At 39.1% G+C, this 12,319-nt stretch overlaps 1 pseudogene; it reads right to left on the bottom strand.

The window, feature by feature from the left end:
* Window positions 1-750: 750 nt before the first annotated feature.
* Window positions 751-11,992, bottom strand: LOC137221052 (olfactory receptor 2T27-like; annotated as a pseudogene).
* Window positions 11,993-12,319: the final 327 nt, after the last annotated feature.

Here is a 12,319-nt window from a genome sequence, read left to right as displayed (position 1 = left end):
TCTGTGCATCAAATTTCACCTATTTATGCATTCATTATAGATAAATGACAGTGACTCCTAAGAGCTTAAAAGTATGCCATAAGGAAAAAGACAGCTATGAATATGCACTGATTCCAGAGAATCTGGGGAATATTTGGCATGGGCAGAGGGTACTTCTCTAAATAGGTGACAGGTAGGTGTAGCTTTTTGAGACCCTTATTTCCACTTTCTATCTTGAGTTACCAGTGCACTTATTGGTTGAAGGATCTGAAGCTAGACCAAAAAAAGCTTCTATCCAAGATAGGCAGGGAGAATAGAGCCAAAATATTGAGTTTTCTAGGGCATTTAAGAGAAAAAAATGTTGTTTTTATTGTCCATGATAAAACCAATTCTTTTTTTACATTGTCAGTCACATATGTCTTTCACAGGAACTTGGTACTTCTAACAATGGAAGTTAACAAGACCTGAAGCACCAATAATACCAAATAAAGCTGAGCCTCAAGGACACTAAAAAATGTCTAAATATTTCAGATATAAAAAGAGAAGATTGGAACTTTGTGTTTATGAACTGGTTTGATGAATAGCAATTGAATTGATCCATTTTGAAAACACATTATTAGAAATTGATTGGGAAAAACCTCCTTACAAACTATGATTGAATTAATATTGTCAATCGAATTCAACCATGTGGTTTGCCTATAGGGCTACAGCAAAGTACCTCATGCTGGAAAATGCGAATGTGATGCTCCTGGAGTCTTTGTTCTTGACCCTCTAGATAACTGTTTTCCACCTTGATATGTATGTGTTCCACTTAGAGACTGGATGTTTCCTCAGGACCTTCTGGAAAGCTCCTACCACATCTTTGTTTCTCAAGCTGTAGATGAGTGGATTGAGCATGGGTGTGAGGACAGTGCAAAATACAGACACAGCCTGCTCCTGATCAGGGGTATGGGAGGAACCAGGTGTCACGTACATATAAACATATGGTCCTAGATAAAAGCTTACCACTGTTAAGTTGGGAGAAGCAGGGGGCCAAGGCTTTGTTCCTGCCTTGAGGGGGTTTCATATGCAGGACCGTGAGGAAGATGAAGGTGTATGAAGCCATAATAAATCGAAAAGGGATGATGATATATGTGATGCCCATCACAAAGACCACCACTTCATAGGTGGAAGTGTCTTTGCATGAGATCTTCATGATTGCTGGTATCTCACAGAAGAAATGGTGGATTTCTCTGGAGCCACAGATAGGCAGATTCATAGTATAGAATGTGTGGGCTGTAGAAGCTAAAATGCCCCCAGTCCAAGACACTAGGACCATTTGCACAGACCCCTTGGTTTATAATGACTGCATATCTCAAGGGGTTACAAATAGCTACATATCAGTCACAGGCCATGAGGGTCAAGAGGATATATTCAGCACCCCAAGAGTAAAAAATTAAAATAGCTGGGTCCCACAGCCAACACGAGTGATGTCCTTCCTTCCAGAGAAAAAGTTTACCGTCATCTTTGCAGCAGTACCGCTGATGAGGGCCAGGTCTATGAGAGAATGGTGGCTGAGCAGAAAGTACATTGGAGTGTGGAGCCTCAAGTCCTTCCATATCAGGAGGAGCAGGATGAAGTTCCCAATTACTGCAGCAAGGTAGATCAGGATGATAAGGTAGATAAGAATACTGACATACTTCCTACTGGGGAAGAGTCCTGAGAGAATAAAACCTGTTGTTAATGTCTCATTTCCTTCCTCAATGGCTGTGACTGATCTGGTTGAACCAAAAGAAGAAGGAAAGGGGAACAGGAGTCAAATTAAATGCTTTAAAGCCTTTTACAATATTTTTATTGGTCAAGTATTGCTGTAATAATGTGAGATAAAAAATGACTCCACAAATTTCAATGGCTTATGACAATAAACATGTATTTTCTTGCTGCCACGTCTGTAAGTCAGGTGGAGCGTTTTGCTTTAGGCTGCCAATCAAGTACAGATATATTCCACCAATAATCCTCTTTCTGGGGCTTGCTCTTCTTAAGGAAGATGGCAGAAACCAAAAATGGGCAAGAAGAACGACATGATTCCCCCCAATGCTTGAACTTAGAACTGACTCTATTACTTTCTACCACATTCCCCTGACTAGAGCAAGTCGCACGTAGAAGCCCAACATCATTGTGGTGGGGAAATAAACTCCACCCACGGTGAACCACAAAAGGATGAGGCATAGGGGCTTCCCTGGTGGCGCAGTGGTTGAGAGTCCGCCTGCCAATGCAGGGGACGCGGGTTCATGCCCCGGTCCACGAAGATCCCACATGCCGCAGAGCGGCTGGGCCCGTGAGCCATGGCCACTGAGCCTGCGCATCCGGAACCTGTGCTCCGCAGCAGGAGAGGCCACAGCAGTGGGAGGCCCGTATACCGCAAAAAAAAAAAAAAAAGAATGAGGCATGAAGAGAGAAATGGAAACAATTAACATGATCTATTATATTTCTCAGAGTTCCTACCTCCACCATCCTCAATTTCATGATTTTAATGCTGGGTTTTCAGATGTTTCATCATTTAAATTTTAGTCTTCTGTTTAATGTGTTCTGTTAAGCCTCAGTAATAAAGATCTATGGGGTTTCCTATGATCACAAACTATTTTCACTATGGAGAATGCCTTGAGGTCATAGGCAGCCATTTCTTGTAGCCATGGCTAGATATGCAACAGGTAAACACACAAACTTTTCTTCTTAGCAGTCCTCTACCTATGGATCTGGTTACATAAATCCATGGAAGAAACCATAGATAAATGTGAAATAGAGCGCAGCAAAATGAATCTGTTGTACTTGAATCTAGGAGGTCATTTTCTAGAACAACACACGTCAGCCAAGGAATGAACCGATATAGTCAGTGGTGTGTTTTCCTTTAGATTTATTCATAGAAACTTATATAAACCACATCAGGATAAATTCAGATATAATAACTAAATCAGATTTCATAAGCTCTAAATGAGAAATAAGATTGTGCCTGCATTCAAGAGGAAACATACCCCTCCCTAAAGTTTGTGGAAATAGAAATGCAGAATTTTCTACTCTAAGCAGCTTGAAATAGCCTAGAAGCAACTACACATGAAATGTAATTTTTATGACCATGTCACTAGTTACGCAGATTGTATTTAGGCGTTAAGAAAACGTCAATCTACAACAAATCTGTAGGTTAGGAAAATGCAGTTAAGGGGTGGGGTAAGGGACAAATTTCAAAAGGAAAACTCTGATTGGTACATGAAAAGTTCATTAAGATTCCCCACTTTCCCAACCAACACTGCCAAGGGGTACCACCTGGTGGTAACAGTGGTGATGTGTAAATTCCCACTGAAAAATGAAGATGACACTGAGGATTTACTCTTAATGCTGCTTCATTGATGTTTACTAGGTTTACTTACTTCTGGGACCCAATAATTATGTTTTCCCATAAGCTGACTACTAAATTTCCAGATAGAGGTTATGGAAAGCTCTTAAGAACAGTGGGACAAGGAGGTGAAAGTTGAAGAAAGAACCAGATCCAAAAGGTGATTTAATTTAGTAAAAATGTTCTTAACATTCGTCCTATATCCTTAAAGTTGCACCAGGTTAATTGAACTAAATATTCCCCCTTGGCTTTTCAAGTTGCTACAAAGGACTCTATTAAGGGCAAATATTACCCCGAAGAGAGACAAAACAGTTGATATAATTATTGGAAGACAGGCCAATCTCTTCATCATTTTACCTACACTTGTTTACCTATACATACTGGATTTTCCTCAAAAAAAACATGCTTCCCCAAAGTAGTGATGTTCCTGGTTGCTTCCTGAAGAAGGCTTGGTGTTAGGAGACTGGAGTATTTTGTTTTCCACCTGCAAGTGGTATTTCTGAGATCATATAGACAATTACATATACACATGACGACAGCAAGTGTCCCAGAGGATCTTTGAGGCAAATAGGAAACCACAGAGGAAGTGAATCCCTAGATACCCATTAAGTGATATGTTTTTCTCTATTGCATTGGGTTTTCCTTAAAACAAGACTCGGGTGGGGAGGATTACCCTGTTTATCCGGGATTTTATTCTCCTGTGTTGCTTAAATATGTCCCACATTTTGACTTCTCATGAAGCCTCATTTATTTGGGATGGATTTTCTGACTCATCAACAAGAAATCATGTTCTGGTAAGCCATTATTGAATTTACCTGAAGATGGTAAATTTTACTTTCTCCAGTAGCAGTCACATACAGAAGGGATTTTTCTCTCTCACAGATTCAAAACACGTTGTCGCTGAGGACAAGCATAGCTCTTCATCATCGTGAAAACTGGCCGTCTTGGCTTTTAAATAATTTCTTTCCTAATGGTTTTCCACAAGTAATATATAAATATATTATCAGTGATAAAGCTTTTTAAAAATACACAGTTACAAGAAGTAACTAGTGAAATCTACTTATCCTCCTATCTCTTCCCATACCCTCCCTGGAGGTAGTTATTGATAACAAATTGTTGTGCTTCTTTCCAACCATATATGAGGTTTCTCTCTGTTTCATTTCTAGCTTTTTAAAATAAATTTTTATTTTGAAATGATTTTAGATTTACAGAAAAGATGCAAGAATAATACAGAGAATTCCCATATACCAGCTTCAGTTAATGTTAATGTGTTTGTTAAAACTAAGAAATTAACATTGGTATATTACTATTAACTAAACTCCAGACCTCATTTGGATTTCACCAATTTTTCCACTAATGTTATCTTTTTCCCTTCCGGGATTCAATCCACGATACCATGTTTCATTTAGTCATCATGCTTCCTCATCACCTCCTATCTGTGACATTTTCTGTCTTTCCATTTTTAAAGACTTTGAAAATTTAAAGAGTATTGGTCAGATATTATGTACAATATCCCTCAATTTGAGTTTCTCAGATGTTTTGCTATGACTACATTAGAGTTATGTATTTAGGGAAGATTATCACATAGATAATATTATGTCTTATCAGGGGATACATGATGTCAACATGAGTTATCGGTGGCTTGTTAACATTCATCACTTAGTTAAGGTAGTGTTAGCCAGCACGTTTCCATTTTAAAGCTATTTTCCCCCTTCTGTACTCTATTTTTGGAAGTGAACCTTTTAAATCCAGTTCACACTTCAGGGGATAAGGGCTTCAGCTCCACTTTCAGGGAGTGAGTATCCACATATTTATTATTTGGAATCCTGTAAGGAAGTTTTATCCCTTCTTCCCCATTTGTTTATTAAACCATTTATTTTTATCAGTATGCTCTCACGTATACGTATATTCAACTTTGTGTTATAATCCAACACCATGTTATTTATTATTCACTGTGTAAATACCTAGAAGGAGAATTGTTGGTTTTTAGCAAGTCTGTATTTAACTTGATAAACATTTGCGAAAATGCCTTTGAAAGTGCTGTACCATTTTGTATTCCCACTCTGGCCAGCAGTTGGTATTGTCAGTTATTTGAATTTTAGCTATTCTAACAGATATGTAGGGCTGTGCTATGTGATTTAAATGTCATTTGTATTACTCACATTATTAACAGGTTTGATCATCTTTTAATTGATTTGGGGTAAAGTGTCAGGTCAAATCTCTTACATATATATTCTAATTATTGATAATTCAGAGTTTAATATTTTGTTTAATTTTTAAATTTTGATTTATTTATTTATTTGGCTGTGCTGTAGAGCTTGCAGGATCTTTTTTCTTTTTTCCTTAACTTTTATTTTGTTTTTTAACATCTATATTGGAGTATAATTTCTTTACAATGGTGTGTTAGTTTCTACTTTATAACAAAGTGAATCAGTTATATGTATAACCAGTTATATGTATAGCCAAATACATATACATATATCCCCATATCTCTTCCCTCTTGCGTCTCCCTTCCTCCCATCCTCCCTATCCCACACCGCTAGGTGGTCACAAAGCACCAAGCTGATCTCCCTGTGCTATGTGGCTGCTTCCCACTAGCTATCTGTTTTACGTTTGGTAGTGTATACATGTCCATGCCACTCTCTCACTTCATCCCAGCTTACCCTTCCCCCTCCCCATATCCTCAAGTCCATTCTCTAGTAGGTCTGTGTCTTTATTCCCGTCTTGCCCCTAGGTTCTTCATGACCATTATTATTATTATTATTTTTTAGATTCCATATATATATGTTAGCATACAGTATTTGTTCTTCTCTTTCTGATTAACTTCACTCTGTATGACAGACTCTAGGTCCATCCACCTCACTACAAATAACTCAATTTTGTTTCTTTTTATGGCTGAGTAGTATTTCATTGTATATATGTGCCACATCTTCTTTATCCATTCATCTGCTGATGGACAATTAGGTTGCTTCCATGTCCTGGCTATTGTAAATAGAGCTGCAATGAACATTTTGATACATGACTCTTTTTGAATTATGGTTTTCTCAGGGTATATGCCCAGTAGTGGGATTGCTGGGTCGTATGGTAGTTCTAGTTTTAGTTTTTGAAGGAACTTCCATAGTGTTCTCCATAGTGCCTGTATCAATTTACATTCCCACCAACAGTGCAAGAGGGTTCCCTTTTCTCCACACCCTCTCCAGCATTTATTGTTTGTAGATCTTTTGATGATGGATATTCTGAATGGTGTGAGATGATATCTCATTGCAGTTTTGATTTGCATTTCTCTAATGATTAATGATGCTGAGCATTGTTCTATGTGCTTATTGGCAATCTGTATATCTTCTTTGGAGAAATGTCTATTTGGGTCTTCTGCCCATTTTTGGATGGTGGTGTTTGTTTTTTTGATATTGAGCTGCATGAGCTGCTTATAAATTTTGGAGATTAACCCTTTGTCAGTTGCTTCATTTGCAAATATTTTCTCCCATTCTGAGGGTTGTCTTTTCATCTTGTTTATGGTTTCCTTTGCTGTGCAAAAGCTATTAAGTTTCATTAGCTCCCATTTGCTTATTTATTTTTTTATTTCCATTTCTCTAGGAGGTGGGTCAAAAAGGATCTTGCTGTGATGTATGTCATAGAGTGTTCTGCCTATGTTTTCCTCTAAGAGTTTGATAGTTTCTGGCCTTACATTTAGTTCTTTAATCCATTTTGAGTTTATTTTTGTGTATGGTGTGAGGGAGTGTTCTAATTTCATTCTTTTACATGTAGCTGTGCCGTTGTCCCAGCACCATTTATTGAAGAGGTTGTCTTTTCTCCATTGTATATTCTTGCCTCCTTTATCAAAGATAAGCTGACCCATATGTGCATGGGTTTATCTCTGGGCTTTCTATCCTGTTCCATTGATCTATGTTTCTGGTTTTTGTTGTTGTTGTTGTTATTGTTTTTTTGTGTGTTTTTTTTGCAGTACGCGGGCCTCTCACTGCTGTGGCCTCTCCCGTTGTGGAGCACAGGCTCTGGATGCGCAGGCTCAGCGGCCATGGCTCACGGGCCCAGCTGCTCCGCGGCATGTGGGATCTTCCCGGACCAGGGCTCGAACCCATGTCCCCTGCATCGGCAGGCGGACTCTCAACCACTGCGCCTCCAGGGAAGCCCTATATTTCTGTTTTTTGCCAGTACCATGCTGTCTTGATTACTGAAGCTTTGTAGTATAGTCTGAAGCCAGGGAGCCTGATTGCTCCAGCTTTATTTTTCTTTCTCAAGATTGCTTTTGCTATTTGGGGTCTTTTGTGTTTCCATGCAAATTGTGAAATTTTTTGTTCAGTTCTGTGAAAAATGCTAGTGGTAATTTGATAGGGATTGCATTGAATCTGTAGATTGCTTTGGGTAGTATAGTCATTTTCACAATGTTGATTCTTCCAATCCAAGAACATGGTATATCTCTCCATCTATTTGTATCATCTTTAAGTTCTTTCATCGGTGTCTTTAATTGTCTGCATAGAGGTCGTTGTCTCCTTAGGTAGGTTTATTCCTAGATATTTTATTCTTTTTATTGCAACGGTAAATGGGAGTGTTTTCTTAATTTCTCTTTCAGAGTTTTCATCATTAGTGTATAGCAATGCCAGAGATTTCTGTGCATTAATTTTGCATCCTGCTACTTTACCAAATTCATTGATGAGCTCTAGTAATTTTCTGGTAGCATCTTTAGGATTCTCTATGTATAGTATCATGTCATCTGCAAACAGTGACAGCTTTATTTCTTCTTTTCTGATTTGGATTCCTTTTATTTCTTTTTCTTCTCTGATTGTTGTGGCTAAAACTTCCAAAACTATGTTGAATAATAGTGTGAGAGTGGGCAACCTTGTCTTGTTCCTGATCTTAGTGGAAATGGTTTCAGTTTTTCACCACTGAGGATGATGTTGGCTGTGGGTTTGTCATATATGGTCTTTATTATGTTGAGGTAAGTTCCCTCTTTGCCTACTTTCTGGAGGGTTTTTATCATAAATGGGTGTTGAATTTTGTCAAAAGCTTTCTCTGCATCTATTGAGGTGATCATATGGTTTTTCTCCTTCAATTTGTTAATATGGTGTATCACATTGATTGATTTGTGTATATTGAAGAATCCTTGCATTCCTGGGGTAAATCCCACTTGATCATGGTATATGATCCTTTTAATGTCCTGTTTGCTAGTATTTTGTTGAGGATTTTTGCATCTATGTTCATCAGTGATATTGGCCTGTAGTTTTCTTTCTTTGTGACATCTTTGTCTGGTTTTGGTATCAGGGTGATGGTGGCCTCATAGAATGAGTTTGGGAGTGTTCCTCCCTCTGCTATATTTTGGAAGAGTTTGAGAAGGATAGGTGTTAGCTCTTTTCTAAATGTTTGATACAGTTCGCCTGTGAAGCCATCTGGTCCTGGGCTTCTGTTTGTTGGATGGTTTTTAAACACAGTTTCAACTTCAGTGCTTGTGATTGATCTGTTCATATTTTCTATTTCTTCCTGGTTCATTCTCGGAATGTTGTGCATTTCTAAGAATTTGTCCATTCCTCCAGGTTGTCCATTTTATTTGCATATAGTTGCTTGTAGTAATCTCTCATGAGCCTTTGTATTTTTGCAGTGTCAGTTGTTACTTCTCCTTTTTCATTTCTAATTCTATTGATTTGAGTCTTCTCCTTTTTTTTCTTGATGAATCTGGCTAATGGTTTATCAATTTTGTCTACCTTCTCAAAGAACCAGCTTTTAGTTTTATTAATCTTTACTATCGTTTCCTTCATTTCTTTTTCATTTATTTCTGATCTGATCTTTATGATTTCTTTTCTTCTGCTAACTTTGGGGATATTTTGTTCTTCTTTCTCTAATTGCTTTAGGTGTAAGGTTAGGTTGTTTATTTGAGATGTTTCTTGTTTCTTAAGGTAGGATTTTCCTGTTATAAGCTTCCCTCTTAGAACTGCTTCTGCTGCATCCCATAGGTTTTGGGTCACCATGTTTTCATTGTCATTTGTTTCAAGGTATTTTTGTGATTTTCTCTTTGATTTCTTCAGTGATCTCTTGGTTATTTAGTAGTGTATTGTTTAGCCTCCATGATTTTGTGGGGGTTTTTTACAGATTTTTTCCTGTAATTGATATCTAGTCTCATAGCATTGTGGTCAGAAAAGATACTTGAGGGCTTCCCTGCTGGTGCAGTGGTTGAGAGTCCGCCTGCCGATGCAGGGGACACGGGTTCGTGCCCCAGTCCGGGAAGATCCAACATACCATGGAGCGGCCTGGCCCGTGAGCCGTGGGCGCTGAGCCTGCGTATCTGGAGCCTGTGCTCTGCAACTGGAGAGGCCACAACAGTGAGAGGCCCACGTACCACAAAAGAAAAAAAAATAAAGAAAAGATACTTGATACGATTTCAATTTTCTTAAATTTACCAAGGCTTGATTTGTGACCCAAGATATGATCTATCCTTGAGCACTTGAGAAGAAAGTGTATTCTGTTGCTTTTGGATGGAATGTCCTATAAGTATCAATTAAGTCCCTCTTGTTTAATGTATCATTTAGAGCTTGCATTTCCTTATTTATTTTCATTTTAGTTGATCTGTCCATTGGTGAAAGTGGGGTGTTAAAGTCCCCTCCTATGATTGTGTTACTGTCGATTTCCCCTTTTATGGCTGTTAGCATTTGCCTTATGTATTGAGGTGCTCCTATGTTGGGTGCATAAATATTTACAATTGTTACAGCTTCTTCTTGGATTGATCCCTTGATCGTTATGTAGTGTCCTTCTTTGTCTCTTATAATAGTCTTTTTTTTTTTTTTTTTTTTAGGTAACTCACAGATCTAAATTTCTTTGGGGTTGTTTACTGAAAAATTATTCTGTTCCTTTGGTGATGTCATGTTTGCTTGGTTTTTCATGTTCCTAATGCCTTTGCATTGATATCTGTGCATTTGAGTGAGCAGTCACCTCTTCCACTCTTTATGGACTGACTTCAGTTTGGAAAGACCTTCAGTTGAAGGTGGCTGTGAGGGTACCTGTGAGGTGGGGTGTATCATCTCTGGTTCCAGGGAAGGTGCAGTGTTATGGTCTTCTTGAATCTCCATCAGCTGAGGTCAACTTTGGGAAAGACTCTAGGGTTCCATGGTGACCAAGACTAAGGGAATACTGCAGGTGTGTGTGGTGACAGTGGAGGCTAAATCTATTGAGGTTGTCAGTGCAAAAAGCTGCTGGAGTCCTCTTGTTCTCCTTTTTGCCCATTGGGAAAGTTCTAGCTGAGTAAATTCCTCTTAGTGCCAGGTCTGGGACACAGGTACTCAGAGCATCAGCAGATTCATGTCCTGGACTCAAGGTTTTGCAGAACTGTAGTGACACCTGGGGCGTGCGGCACAGGAGCACTTGCTGTGGCAGTGGTGGTGGTGTGTGAAATGTAGACCTGTGAAAGTCACTATGGAATGAGAGTCTGAGCTACTGGAGCTTGTAGTAGTGACTCGGTCCTTGGGGGGAAGCAGGACGAAGCAGCATGGGACCAGGGATTAAAAGGCATAGCAAAGGCCTGGACCCAGCTGTGGGGTGCAATAGAAGCATGCCCTGGGGATGGCAGGTCAGAGTCCTGAATCAGGCCCCAGGGTGTAAGACACAGAGCAACAACATCATAGCTCAGTGATGGTGGCTTAAAGACCCAACTCAGGACCCTGGGGGCAGGGCATAGAGAAGCAATAGTGTGGCTTCTGTGATAGTGGGTTGAAGTTGTAACTTAGAACGCTGGGGGCAGTGTGCAGCACAATGGCAAGGCATTTTGGCATCCAAGTCACTAAGAGAGAGGTGCATCAGGAACTTGGATCCCTGGAGCCATATCCAGCCCCAGAGAAGAGACAGGGCAGAGGCAGTGTCATGATAAACAGGGTTTCCACACAAGAAGGACATTCTCAGGAGGTACATGCAGTACCCCTGGAAACAAAGAGTTAACAATGTTAGGGCACCTCAAAAAGGCATGTATTAGTCAATCAGGTTAACAAGGCTCCCAGTGTGGTCTCCTGTCCTAGGGAGTTCTACCCTGGGGTGGCCAGTGCAGCCTGAATAAATTAGTTTAGTCCTTAGTTTCTCAGGGCCTGATCAAGGCAGTTAGATTCAAATGATATTGTTTGTCTATGACATCAGTTTGTCCTTCTCATGAGTGTGGGTGATATCCAGAGATGTTTTGGGTAGAAAGTGCAGGAGCTCAAGCCTTCCTGTGCTGTCTCATAGTCAATGATGTCTGGTATGTCTTAGTAATTAAAACTTTACCTTTTCTAAGGCATTGTTTATTTTTATTCAGATCTTTTATCCAAAAAGGTTGTATGCAAGGAAAAAAATTTTTATTTAACCTAACCAGAAACACACATTGTGTTTAAGAATTGGTTAGCATAAAATCTTGAATTTTTAAAAGATTTTTAAATGAATTTACATAATCTCCCACCCATTGATGATTAATAGCCATCTTAACTTTTCATCTTTTCAAGCCTTTGGAAAAGAGGTTGATGGTGGTGGAAGGCCTTTTCAGGGTACCCCATGGAGATAGAAGTATCAATGAATATAAGAGAAGAATTGTACAGTTAAAGGAAATGAAGATAAATTTGCTTACCTTACAATGCCCTGTTCAGCAAAATTATTTTTATAAAGAGGATACTGGTACATGACACGTTTGGACAATGGTAACCAATATTATCAGGGAATATCACACACTGTAGGAAAACTGAATTTCTAAAATGTTCGCCTATCTAACAAAGTTGCTTCTTAGTTCTGTTAAAATGAGCACTCTTATATGCAACACGTTTCTCTGTTGCCCAAACAGAAGAAGGTAAAGATGTATGTGACTTGTTTTGACCAATCAACGACCTCACTGTTTTCTCAACAGTGACCAGATCAATAGTGTGCTCCTGACCAGAATAGGGCAGACCTTGATGACCACATGTGTCTTTTTGCTAACATTATTTGGATGGATTCTTTGCTGATGGCATTCCC

The sequence above is a fragment of the Pseudorca crassidens genome, chromosome 3 (assembly GCF_039906515.1).
Source record: "Pseudorca crassidens isolate mPseCra1 chromosome 3, mPseCra1.hap1, whole genome shotgun sequence".
In the NCBI taxonomy this organism is placed as follows: domain Eukaryota; kingdom Metazoa; phylum Chordata; class Mammalia; order Artiodactyla; family Delphinidae; genus Pseudorca; species Pseudorca crassidens.
The sequence above is the reverse complement of the archived record's forward strand: the minus strand, read 5'-3'. Positions and strand labels throughout refer to the sequence as shown.